Source organism: Chlorocebus sabaeus, chromosome 29 (assembly GCF_047675955.1).
Source record: "Chlorocebus sabaeus isolate Y175 chromosome 29, mChlSab1.0.hap1, whole genome shotgun sequence".
Taxonomy (NCBI): domain Eukaryota; kingdom Metazoa; phylum Chordata; class Mammalia; order Primates; family Cercopithecidae; genus Chlorocebus; species Chlorocebus sabaeus.
Window position 1 is genome coordinate 3,135,145 of NC_132932.1, and position 11,010 is coordinate 3,146,154.

Here is an 11,010-nt window from a genome sequence, read left to right on the forward strand (position 1 = left end):
CCTACAGCTCCCTGGACTTTGTAGTCTTCACAACTCCTCTCCTACTCAATTACTTACTAGTGATAAGGGTAAATTTTTATTCCTTCCAGAGGAGTCTACTGCAGCAGATATAAATTAAATTTTTTTTTCAATAGGTCATCATTGATTACTAATGGATTATCCTGTTATTATTTCCCTACAGAGAATTTTTGACTAGTAAAAATTTATCTTCAGGTTTCACTTTGTTCTTTTTTCTATCTCTTCCAATCTCAGAAATTCCCTATCCTCACTTTGGGAGAGGCGTTAATTTGATCTGTCGGTAATATTTTAATTCAAGCTCATCTTCTTGATCTTTCTCACTTTTCTATAGCTATTATTTTTGTTACCTGCTGGTCATTCCCCTCCAATAAGAAACAGTAAACTTTCTAGAGCAGTTATTCAAACTATTCTGAGGGGTCCTTGTGAGTTATACAGGACTTTTTCATGTCCCACCTATGAGGAAGAAAAAAAATTGAAAGAGGCTCCTATTTCTGTTATTTTGCATAGAGGGACGCCCTTTCCTTTTATCTGAGGAAAGACATGGCGTCTCAAAAATCTGAAAAATGCTGCCTTTTTAAAAAACCATAACCCTCACAAAATTTTAGGATTTCGTAATTAATCATGTAGAAAATTACCAGCAAATAACTCTTAGATTTACATAGAAGTTAAAATCTAAAGAATGGTGTATATTTGGTTCCAAAAAACCATAGAAAGAACTTTTATTTTTAAAAAACAAATTAATGGCTATTGGCCTTGGATGATACTTTATGAATCACTGTCTTAGAAGACAAAAGCAAAATTCTGAGGTGACAGTTAAGAAGAAAGGGAACCAGTTGCTTGGACAACTGAAGTCTTGTAATTTAGGTGGCACAATGTCTAAAGATATCTTCATTTTATGTATTTAAGGAATAATATTTTTCATTCCTCTCATAGCTGGAGACCAAATTCCTTTTAAAACGGGTCTCTCACTGTATATCTATAACTCTTATCATAGAGACCCTTCTTAAAAGGAGTTTAGTTTCCAGCTGTGAGAGCAAATGCCTGGGGCCTGTGGATGAGGGAGGCATAGGGAAGAAGCTCTATGCATACCCTCCTCCCTGGGATAGCACAGTGAGAGCACATGTGGATATGAAGGGCAGGCAGCCAAGGAAAGCAGCCAGTGAGATTCCTTGAGCAACAGTGATCCCAAATAATTCTTCTTAAACAGTAGGCTGCCTTGCCCAAGGTTCACAGGAGAAGCTTGTTATACGTGCAGATTCCAGGTCCCAACCCACAGAAAATTTGATCCAATAGGTCTATAGCTTGGCCCCAAAGCCTGGTGATTCTGACTGAGACAGGAGGTCTCTGAACCTCACTCTGAGAAACACTAAACCATGGGGTACTTGCAGGAGCACACGGATCTTCCTGAGCCACATATACATGTCTCTTCCCAGCTTGCTAGACTTGTCTGTGTCCTGGGAAATCAGCCTGCGGGTAGGATGGCCATCCTGGACATGCTCTTCCCTCCAGAAGACTTACCTGTGGTTAACAATTTCCAGAAATCTGGGTTACTACCTGATGATAATCTAACACCAGAGCATTTCCTCCTTCGAAGTTGCTTCAGATGGCCTTCAGCAAACCATGTAATTCTAGCAAAGCGCCTGGCTTGATGTCAGAGCTGCTGCTGTGGGGGTCAGAACGCAAGTCTTCCATAGAAACACAATTGCTGCTGTGGGGGTCAGAACACAAGTCTTCCATAGAAATACAACGAAGACAAAGCCAGACTTGTTGTGTTCATAGACTGAGTCTGGGGATCAGAGCCTGCCACTGGCTTTCGTCTCTCACGTTGTCAGAGGTGCGGGGCAGCCCCACTCCCTGCGAGCTCCTCACACTGATCTTGTGCTGGTGGGAGCCACCCCAGAGCCACCTTTTCCCCTGGCAGCCCAGCAGCTCACCACTGGGGAGGAGGATGCATTCACTGATTAAAGTTTAAAAGGCAGGTGAGGAAGTGGGACTAATTAGCCCCACGAAGGCCCATTAAAGTGTTTGAAAAGTTACTAGCCTCTCTGAGAGTCTACCCATGAGGAAACAAGGGGCTGGGAAACTGGGAATGAGGGGAATAGATCCACACAGATCCCTGCAAATATGCTGAGCACTCGCCCCAAAACACTACTCCACATTCACCCTAAACTTAACTCTTACGTGATTATCTGTATTTCCTCGACACTGGAAAACCAGGTTTTTCTTTTTTCTGTGCCAGTTACCCAATGCACATTTGTGCTGTAGATGAGAGCTGAGGACCTTCCTGCCCTTCAAGATTATAGTAAAGTTAGAGGCATGTTATGTGGTTCCCAAATATTTGGGAACTTTCTAGGTATCTTTCTGTTATTGATTTCCAATTTAAAAGCATATGGTCAGAGGATACATTGTGTATGACTTGATACTTTTGAATTTATTGAGATTTACTTTAAGGCCCAGAACAGGACCCATCTTGGTGAATGTTCTGTGTCCACTTGAAAGGAATATATCTTCTGTTTTGTTGAGTGGAGGGTTCCATCTGTAACTGCCAATTAGGTCAAGTTGGTTGGTATTGTCGTCCAAGTCTTTCTAATCTGCTGTTCATCTCATCCAGACTATGTTTTCATATCAGACATTGTAGGTTTCATCTACAGAAGTTTGTTTTCAGTCTCTTTTTATATCTTCTTGTCTTTACTTATTTTTTGTACATATGGAATACAATTATAATAACTGTTTTAATGTGCTTCTGTACTAACTTAACGTCTGTGTCATTTCTGGGTCAGTTTCAGTTGGTCGATTATTTTTCTTTTCATGGGTCATGTTTTCCTGTCTCTTTACAAATCTAAATAATCTTTTTTCAGATGCTAGAGATTGTGAATATTATCTTGTTGAGTGGTGGATATTTTTATAATCCTATAAGTGTCTTTGGTTCTGGGACGCAGTTAAAATTATTTGGCAACAGTCTGAGCCTTTTGGTCTTGCTTTCACGATTTGTTAGGCAGGTCCACAGCAGGGTCAGTCTAGGGCTAATTATTCCGCAATACTGAGGAAATAACTCCTGGAACACCCAAACCCCCATGAGTTATGAGCTTTTCCTGTCCAGCTGGTAGAACCGGCACTGTAATTGGCCCTCTGTAAGCACTGGGCAATGTTGCCTCTGGTATTTTCAGGTTGTTCCTTCCCTGTCCTTGGGTAGTTTCTCCATATGATGTACTCACCACTACTCTTTTTTTTTTTAACCAAAAAACATTTTTTTTCATTTAAAAAAGTATTTAGAACACATAAAACAAGGCAACATTTATTCTTTTTTCTCATCTTCTGGTATGGGATCTGTTGGTGACTCCTCCACTGTTGCGCTGTTGCTCTCCGAGCCAGTGTTACTATCACTGGTTCCTTCCTCTGTCATACTGTCGATCCCCTCCTGCCCACTCTCCTTGTCTTAAGGAGTAGATGTGCCTTCTTCACCGTTCTGTTGGCTCTCTGTCATTTCTTCAAGGTATGTCTCCTTTGTCTCCATTGGAATGTTGGAGAAACATGTCCCTGTTTCTCCACCTTGTTAGAATGGAATCATTCCTGCTGACAGTTGACCTTTTTATTTATTAGGAGAATTCAGCTAAACGTATTATGTAGAAATGATTGACCAGTTAATTGTTACATATAACATGTGGATTATGGTCTGAGTACCTTTAGGAACCTCATTCACACTAGGAAGGGGCACTCTGTTGGAGAATTTTAGTGTTTGAAGAGAACTTGGTATAAAGTAAAAATGTAGCCAGTTAAACTGTGGAGTAAAAGAACATAGACATACCTGACCAGATAAAAGCTTTCCAAATGTTAGGAGACAGGAAGAAAATAAAGTAGAAAACTTAGAGGTGCTTAGCTTGGTCTGCCGCCTCCTCCCTTTCCTCCTGCCTTTTCCGGGCCTGTTCCTCTGCCTGTGCAATCTCAGCTGCAATTTTCTCCATATCCACTTCTACCTTCAGATCGCACAACCTTTTAAGTTATTGCTAAATGAATCTGTGCTTTCCAGGAATTTCCTCCTTTTCCCCTGGTATTGTTCCTCTATAAGAAGAAGTTCAGCTTCTAGTTGTCACTGATGAACCATTAAGGACTGGATCTGTCGTTTGAGGACCTGCATTCTAGCAGTTGTGACAACTGACCAAATGTCTAGCACCACACTGTCACTAAGGATTTCATTGATGAGGCTGTGGTTTCTCTGGAAACAGGCAGTGGCTGTGTGCTTCATTGAAAAGCCATCATTCATAATCACCTGGATCTTCAGCAGCCTGAGTGCTCATGTAAGGTTCTCCTTTCTCTATGCGAGACCGTCTCTGTTGACTTTCTTCCTCTAAAGCAGCTTCTGCACAACTTTTTGCATTTATGTAAGCAAGGTACACGGGGGAATTATGACAGGCCTTCATAGATTCATTGTACTCTATCTTTTCTGCTTTGTATTCGTTTAAATATTCTTGGTTTTCTTCATCAGTGAGATCTCGCCATGTGCCACCAATCATCTTGCCAAGCTCCCACAACTTGAGGTCAGGGTTGGAAGCCGTGACTTGGTCCCAGACCTTTCTGCTGTACCTCATGTAGGATATCGGCAGCTTATCTGATGGCTTTGGTGGTTTTGGAATCATAATACCAGAGGATGCCTGACCTGGCTGTTGGCACCCGGGTTCGCTCCCAGCCTGTAGTTGTTGTGGGCGAGATGACTGTATGGACTGTATCCTACAAACCCTGGTGTGCTGGGCATTTGTTTTGCAGGAGCTGGGGTGGGAGGTGGGGCATAAGGTGGTCTTTTTGACATTTTAGAAGATTAAATTCTCAGTTCCTAAGAATGAATCTGAGACACTGCAGGCAGAAAAAGCGCCCACAGCTCCGGCTTCGCTTCCCTTTGTCCTCTCATCACCACTCTTATGAATACTTGAGAGACGGCCCTCTGGGGTTCCCCCTTTATGGAAATTTCTCTATCTAGTACTCTGTTATAGGAACATTGGCCCCATAGATCTTTCCAAAGTACCAGCTCCTTCTCAAGTCAGAGGGTCCTCCAGGATCCTTCTCAGTCCGCCCTCTCTGCCCTGTGGTCTGGAAACTCTCCAAAGGCAGTAAGCTGGGGCAACTGTAGTGTTCACCTCATTTGTTTCCCACCTTTTGGGGTCATTGTCTTTCATTGTGTCATGTCTGATATCTCAAAAACTGTTTTATGTATTTTTAAGTTATTTTCTTTTTAATTTTTGATGTGGTTTTAGGTAGGGGGGTAAATTTGGTCCCCATGACTCCGTCTTGGCCGGAAGTTAAAGTCTCCCGTGGGTAAATTCGATTATAAGATTTCTCTTTTCTCTCTTTCTCTTTATCATTTTTCTCCCTTCACTCCTCTTTTTCTGTTTTCTCCTCCAGGCCTTCTTAAGAAATCCAAACAGAGGCCGGGCGCAGTGGCTCATGCCTGTAATCCCAGCACTTTGGGAGGCCAAGGTGGGCGGATCACCTGAGGTCAGGAGTTCAAGACCAGGCTGGCCAACATGGTGAAATCCTGTCTCTACTAAAAATACAAAAATTAGCTGGGCGTGGTGGCACATGCTTGTAATCCCAGCTACTCAGGAGGCTGAGGCAGGAGAATCACTTGAGCCCGGGAAGTACAGGTTGCAGTGAGCTGAGATCGTGCCACTGCACTCCAGTCTGGCTGACAGAGCAAGACTCTGCCTCAAAACAAAAAAAAAAAAGAAAAAAAAAGTGAGAAAAAAAAAAAAAAGAAAGAAACTCAAACACAAATATTTTTCCTTGTCTCACTTTGGGCTTTTTTTTTTTGTTTAAGTTCAGTTCCTACCTATATTCATGCCCTTTTGGCTACATCTTCAACTCCAAGTTTATATAAACTCAAGAATAATGATAGCTAATATTTACTATGATCAACTGTGATCTATTATGCTAAATCTTTTGCAAACATGGCGATTCTTCTGACTGACACTCTTGTGGCTAACAGTTCTTCACAATCCTATGTGTACATGCCATTGCCACCATCAAGAGAGAGAGTCTATTTTCTTTCCCCCTTGCATCTGTGCTGCCCTTTTGACCTTCTTTGACCAGTAGAATGCAGCACAAGTGACACTGGTGACTTCTGTAGATGAAAATTACAATGTCTGATGTGAAAACGCACACTGGATGAGATTAACAGCAGATTTAGAAAGGATGTAGTAGACTTCAACAACAATATCCATCAATTTGACCTAATTGGTTATTATAGAGCTAATTGGAAAGTTATAGATAAAACATTCCACTCAACATTTCAAGTTGAAATAGAACATTCAAGTGGACATAGAACATTCACCAAGACAGATCATATTCTGGGCCTTAAAATAAGTCTCAATAAATTTGAAAGTATCAAGTCATACAAAGTGTATTCTCTGACCACATGCTATTAAATTAAAGATGAATAACAGAAAGATCCTTAGAAAATTCCCAAATATTTGGAAACTACAAAAGATGCCTCTGATTTTATTATAATCTTGAAGAGCTCCAGAGTCCAGCCTTAAGATGCCTGGAAGCTTCTATATCTCTCTTTGAGCCCTGAGCCACCATGTGATGAAAAGTCTGATAATTCTGCTGAAGATACTATGAAGGGAAAGGTCTAGCTTGCCTCCAGCTATTCCAGCCCCTCACGCTGAAGCATGTGAGTGAAGCCATACCGAACCATCCAGCCCTAATTGAGGCTCTTGATGACTGTAGCCGCATGAATAAATTCAGGTGACATCAGCAGTCTAACCACTCAGCTGAGCCCAGCCAAGATTACAGATATTTGAGCAAATATGTGATTGGTTTAAAACGTTAAGTTTTAGGGTGCTTTGTTAAGCAGTAATAAATAAGAAGTATTTATTGTGGGGATCATTATAAATGTTGTTTTATTAAATTCAGTCTTAGCAGCTATGTGAGGCAGGTACTATTATCATCCACATTTTACAGGTGAGAAAACTGAGTATTAGCAAAGTTAATAAACTTTCTAGATGTTACCTAGCTAATAAATTGTTAAGCAGGGATTTGACAACAAGTTGTCCGATTTCAAAACTGTACTGCACGTTAAAGTTATAATGGTATTCCATAGGTACAAAAAATGTAGATAGGAAGATATAAAAAGAGACTGAAAACAAACTTCTGTAGATGAAACCTACAATGTCTGATATGAAAACATAGTCTGGATGAGATTAACAGCAGATTAGAAAGACTTGGACAACAATATCACCAACTTGACCTAATTGGCAGTTACAGATGGAACACTCCACTCAACAAAACAGAAGATACATTCCTTTCAAGTGGACATAGAACATTCACCAAGATAGGTCCTATTCTGGGCCTTAAAGTAAATCTCAATAAGTTCAAAAGTATCAAGTCATACACAATGTATTTTCTGACTATATACTTTTAAATTGGAAATCAATAACAGAAAGATACCTAGAAAGTTCCCAAATATTTGGGAACCACATAACATGCCTCTAACTTTACTATAATCTTGAAGGGCAGGAAGGTCCTCAGCTCTCATCTACAGCACAAATGTGCATTGGGTAACTGGCACAGAAAAAAGAAAAACCTGGTTTTCCAGTGTCGAGGAAATACAGATAATCACGTAAGAGTTAAGTTTAGGGTGAATGTGGAGTAGTGTTTTGGGGCGAGTGCTCAGCATATTTGCAGGGATCTGTGTGGATCTATTCCCCTCATTCCCAGTTTCCCAGCCCCTTGTTTCCTCATGGGTAGACTCTCAGAGAGGCTAGTAACTTTTCAAACACTTTAATGGGCCTTCGTGGGGCTAATTAGTCCCACTTCCTCACCTGCCTTTTAAACTTTAATCAGTGAATGCATCCTCCTCCCCAGTGGTGAGCTGCTGGGCTGCCAGGGGAAAAGGTGGCTCTGGGGTGGCTCCCACCAGCACAAGATCAGTGTGAGGAGCTCGCAGGGAGTGGGGCTGCCCCGCACCTCTGACAACGTGAGAGACGAAAGCCAGTGGCAGGCTCTGATCCCCAGACTCAGTCTATGAACACAATGAGTCTGGCTTTGTCTTCATTGTGTTTCTATGGAAGACTTGTGTTCTGACCCCCACAGCAGCAATTGTGTTTCTATGGAAGACTTGCGTTCTGACCCCCACAGCAGCAGCTCTGACATCAAGCCAGGCGCTTTGCTAGAATTACATGGTTTGCTGAAGGCCATCTGAAGCAACTTCGAAGGAGGAAATGCTCTGGTGTTAGATTATCATCAGGTAGTAACCCAGATTTCTGGAAATTGTTAACCACAGGTAAGTCTTCTGGAGGGAAGAGCATGTCCAGGATGACCATCCTACCCACAGGCTGATTTCCCAGGACACAGACAAGTCTAGCAAGCTGGGAAGAGACATGTATATGTGGCTCAGGAAGATCCGTGTGCTCCTGCAAGTACCGCATGGTTTAGTGTTTCTCAGAGTGAGGTTCAGAGACCTCCTGTCTCAGTCAGAATCACCAGGCTTTGGGGCCAAGCTATAGACCTATTGGATCAAATTTTCTGTGGGTTGGGACCTGGAATCTGCACGTATAAACAAGCTTCTCCTGTGAACCTTGGGCAAGGCAGCCTACTGTTTAAGAAGAATTATTTGGGATCACTGTTGCTCAAGGAATCTCACTGGCTGCTTTCCTTGGCTGCCTGCCCTTCATATCCAAGTGTGCTCTCACTGTGCTATCCCAGGGAGGAGGGTATGCATAGAGCTTCTTCTCTATGCCTCCCTCATCCACAGGCCCCAGGCATTTGCTCTCACTCTTATGCACTCCACTCCATAATCCATTCCAATATGATAAGATCACCTTCAAGTTTTCCTCCTACATTTCATTCACAGGTACAAACTACAGCCAATAGAAATAGTGGTAATTGCAGCATCCTTTGAACAACTGTTAGAGATGCCCATTTCTCCATAATCCTTTCCCTGAGTCACTCTAAATTCTGAAGAATTTTGAATTTAGTGCAGATTGGAGAAGAGAGATGAAAGAGGAAAGGGGAGCAGAAGAGGGAGAGAGTGGGTTTAAAGCAAGTGATAAATCTGGAGGCTCTGACCAGCTATCTACTGTATTACCCAACACCCTACCCCATCTCCTCCCACCACTCCATCCCAGGGTACACTTCCTGCCTCATCCACACTGTCCTGAGCATTGCACACATTCCTGTTTTTCTCTTCTTTTGTTCTTTTAATCAGAGAGATACTTGCAGACCTGTTACCTAAATTGAAACAGCCCACTAAAGAAAGAAGATGGGAAGCTGGGTCTCAAAGTTCTACTCCACTCTTAATGACCACCTTTCTATTTTCTTAAAGTGCCTGCGAATTATTTCCACTCTGGGAATTTTACAGTCATTTATCTGAATTCCTCTAATTTGCCTTGAAGTCGAATTGACCTTTGTCACCAATGGCGCCAAAGACATTTGCAACCCAAATCTAGGGCTGCCCACATTCTACAATAGTGGGATTTACTGTACAATGGCAGCTGTTAGATTAAGGATAGCTGAATGTTACATCTAAGTGACTTGAAATGAGTCGCATAATTTCATTCCATGTGCTCTAAAAGCAATTGCTAACGTTCTGTGTTCAAATTTGCACTTATATTTTGTGTCTCAATTTTATTAGGGCGTGTTACCTCTTTGGGCATTTCTAAAAGCTTTTTTCTTGTCACTAGTCACAGTATTCTATCAACACAAATAGTACCTCATTCCCTGCCTGACAACTAAATTTAGTTATACATATGTCCAGAATCTTCTCCTGCCCAGGTAGTTTGATGATTCTGGAAATTATGCCATGGGAATTAGTCAGAATCTTTGCCTGCTCAATCCAGCTCTTTCCTCTCCCAAATTCTTCCAACACTTTTCACAGGTGTGTTATTCACTTACTCTCCTCAGGGCAGGAGGAGGCAGCTCACTTTTGCCCTTTTTTGTCCTACTCAGCCACATCTGTTGGCTTCAAAGTCTTTGTAACTGAGAGTCTTCACCCAAGAGCACGGGGTGCTTAACTGGCTCAGCACCCAGAGGTAACTTGGGAAGACATGTGGTAGAGGAGCCAATGGGGCAGAGGAGAGCGTGGTGTTTAGGTGATGCATTCACAGCCTTGTTCACTCTCTAAACAGAAAAGACATTTTCACAAAGCCTCACTCACTTTGTTCCTTCCCTGCTGGCCGCAACATCCCCTGAGTCCAGGGTGATTTTGTTCTCTGGAAATGATGGGCAGCTTTGTGGATGATGAGGAGACTCTCCCGTTGATGGAGGATCCCACATGCAGTCTTATACCACCTTCACCCCTCCACACTCTCAGCCCTTGTTACCTTAAGTACTCACGTTATTGCCTGGCTAGTGCTGATTTCACAGAGCCAATTTTATAGCTGACCCAATGAGCCATCTACAGCCTCTCTGAAGGCCTGTTTAGTAATGCTTGCATAGCACGTATGTCTCTGTCGATACTGTTAGGTGGTAGGTTGCTTGCTAAGCTTTGTTGTGGGTTCATCTTATTTATCATGTTTGTTTAGGTTTTGGGTCTATTTTCTTAGTGAGAATGCTCATAGCTAACCTTCTTTGAACTTCCTCAAAGTGCTGGAATTTGTTCAAGTTCTCTGCATGAAATAACTCATTGAATTTTTATAATAATCTTTAGAGACAGGTGCTATTATCCTTATTTCACAGATGGAAAAATGGAAACTAAGAAAGGTAAAGTAACATTCCCGAGATTACACAGCTAGTTAATGGCAAAGTCCCAACTTTGAACCTTGGCGGTCTGACACTGCAGTATGTGTGGCTTAAACACAAAATATACTGTCTATAGAATATAAACTTCCCGAGGTCAGGCACTCTTGAAATCCTGATAGGGAGAACACAGAGCTTAGCATATGGAAAACTATGAATATATACTTGGTAAGTGACTGTTTCATTACTTAGAATTTTTAAGATCCTTGAGACCAATTGTGGATATTTCTCTTATATTTTCCATTGCTGCTCCAGTAATGCTTA

General features: G+C 41.9%; 1 pseudogene; it reads right to left on the reverse strand.

Moving 5' to 3' along the window:
• Positions 1–3,183: 3,183 nt before the first annotated feature.
• Positions 3,184–4,822, reverse strand: LOC140710647 (SWI/SNF-related matrix-associated actin-dependent regulator of chromatin subfamily E member 1-like; annotated as a pseudogene).
• Between the last annotated feature and the right edge of the window lie 6,188 nt (positions 4,823–11,010).